Source organism: Pinus tabuliformis, chromosome 9, assembly GCF_031772625.1.
Source record: "Pinus tabuliformis cultivar Carrire ecotype Pingquan chromosome 9, CPIR1, whole genome shotgun sequence".
Classification (NCBI taxonomy): Eukaryota; Viridiplantae; Streptophyta; class Pinopsida; order Pinales; family Pinaceae; genus Pinus; species Pinus tabuliformis.
In genome coordinates this window covers 121245395-121248187 of record NC_142307.1, presented here as the reverse complement: position 1 = coordinate 121248187, position 2793 = coordinate 121245395, and the positions used below count along the sequence as shown (strand labels likewise).

General features: G+C 38.2%; 1 pseudogene; it reads left to right on the top strand.

The window, feature by feature from the left end:
* Window positions 1-954: 954 nt before the first annotated feature.
* On the top strand, window positions 955-1902 carry LOC149147379 (histone H2B.7-like; annotated as a pseudogene).
* The last annotated feature ends 891 nt before the right edge of the window (window positions 1903-2793 follow it).

The window sequence follows — 2793 nt, the reverse complement described above, 5'->3', positions numbered from 1 at the left end:
GGTGATTGGGCATTAACGTCTACTAGAGAATAATTTCAAGCATCATTTAGTGAATGGATAAGGGAATCCAACACCCAACCAAGGATACTCTCCTGTCCTTATTTTGTGACTATTCTCTATCCTCCAAACTATCCAGACACCTACTAGACAAAATGAGTCAACTAGATCTTTCCACGCAATAGATCCACTAAAGGACTTGTTAGGCATTTTATCCCAATCTTCAATGCACTGATTATGTAAATACTTGGACTTTTAATACACATTATGGAATTAAAGATAAAAAAAAATTAATCCCTCTATATGCTCGATACATAAATTTTGTTTGTTGACTAGGCTAAGCTTAGGCTAGGGACAACTTGCTTATTGGATGGAATAAGACCGATCTACGCACAATGGGGTGCTTGTCATCAAGTTTGTGGAAGCTTGGATGCCTCTTGGGATAGTTTTTAATCCCTCGAAATAGCTTCCATCCTCAATCCCTCCCCATAAAGTTTGAACCCAAGACCATGCATAAAATAAACCGTATGCAAACCAACTAATCTACACCTCATAAATTCTCAATACATAATTTACTGTTATAAATTATTGAAAATACACTTAAAATAAATGTCGCGTCTAAAATATTAATAAATTTAATTTAAAATAAAAATAATGATAAAAAAATGAACCCAATTTCATTTAATCACATATAAATTTAATTTAATATTCATTCCTCTCCGTGCACAATAAATCTTAATGAAAATGGAGTTTCTATAATTTTGCCCTCCGAAGGGATTTTGGTAACGATGAGTTCAAATTTAATGGGACACGCCTCATCGCTTCACCACTGGTAAATCGCTCACCGTATTTAAAGCAAAACCGATTTACGGTTGAGATCAAACGAAAGCCATCGGTCCGTGCCGCGCTCCACCAACCAATAGAAAAATAGGTCTCTCCCTTTATAACATCCCCGTAGTACATCGCAAGTCACACGTCTGGTTATTGGTCGAGCATTGATTTGAGCAGTATATTTGCCATTTGTGAAATTCGAATTCGAGTCAGCAATGGCGCCTAAGGCAGAGAAGAAACCTGCGGAGAAGAAACCCGTCGCAGAGAAGGCTCCTGCAGAGAAGAAGCCCGCTCCCAAGGCTGAGAAGAAGCTGCCCAAAGAGGGCGGAGAGAAGAAGGGTAAGAAGAAGCATAAGAAGAGTGTGGAGACCTACAAGATCTATATTCAAGCAGGTTCACCCTGATGTTGGTATTTCCAGTAAGGCCATGGGAATCATGAACAGCTTCATCAATGATATTTTTGAGAAATTGGCAAGCGAGGCATCGAAGCTCGCCCGCTACAATAAGAAGCCCACGATCACCTCTCGGGAGATTCAGACTGCTGTAAGACTTGCCCTTCCAGGGGAGCTAGCCAAACACGCCGTCTCAGAGGGCACCAAGGCTGTGACCAAATTTACCAGTGCTTAAATTGGGTATTCTCTGAATCAAATTTAATGGTGTCTTTTAACACCACCTGTACTATGGACACACTTATTCTCTGTGACTAGGGTTGTTCTTATATCAATATATTTTCGGGAGGCTGGATGAGATGGCTTCCGAATATATGGACCTGTTTGTTTGTTTCTAAAATATTTTTTCTTTATGGAATCCGAGAGGCAGTTACATTTTATGAGAAGCTTGTGCTCTTCTGGATCGAAAAGCAAGTTTGTTGGAACTAGATGGTTAGTTGATAATGGACATGGATCACGTTTCAAATGTACTGGTGCACTGTTGATTGCGATTTCTTTGTTTGCAATGCAATCCTCTATTTTGAAGATACTGTTGGGATTAGGTCTGGACAGTAATAGATATTGTCAACTGTAAATAAATGTGTTGGGGTTTGGTCTGGAATATAACAGATATCGTCAATTGCTAGTGTTGGTATGTTGCTGTGATTTGGGAGTTTTGTTGCGCTGAACATATACAAAGCAGTTGGGAAAAAATACAGTCCAAAAAAGCAAGAATGCAACATCATATAAAGGAGTCTTTAAAGGCCTCTTCTAACACTGCATGCTCACCTCTAAGCGTGTAAAATAATATACTTGGAGCCGCCAACAAACCTTTTTCTGATAGCCTATTAGCCATTTTAATTTCCTGTAAACATGCTGAAAGAGATGCCAACAAAAGATTGTTTTAATACCTTAATGTGATCCAGATATTTATCTAGATTGGGAGATAAAATGGTTGATCTCCTAATGACCATCATCAATAATCGATTTGTAATCTCCATAGAGTGTAATCTACTCCAGGTGTTACTCCAGGTAGAGTTTGTGCTCTCTTTGTTATAGTAGAAGAAATGAAATTGAAGTATGGCAGAAGAAACGAAATTGAACTTGTGGATTGATTCCCAAGGAAAGCCCCACATCCAGATTGAGATTGAGATAGAGATACACTGGAAATTTAACCGGCATATGATTTCTTTTTGTGAATTCTTTTAATTTGTTGAAAATTTATCCCTACTAGTTAAGCCAGAGTGTTTGTACAAATCTATGAACATAAACTTGGGAATGCTGTGATTTGTTGAAAATTTCTTCCTAGCCAAGCTAAGCCAAGCTGGAGTGTTTGTACAAATCTATAAACATGAAAGCTGGAGTGTTTGTACAAATCTATAAACATATTCATGGCCCTATCTTAAAAATTCAAAGATTTTTTTTGCTCTCTAAATCTCCTGGGAAATGAACAAAGGGACGTATTTGTACTTCCCAAATGAGTGGAAAAACACGATGAAAGGAAGGTGTAGATATTTCATTACGCTTGCCCACACTG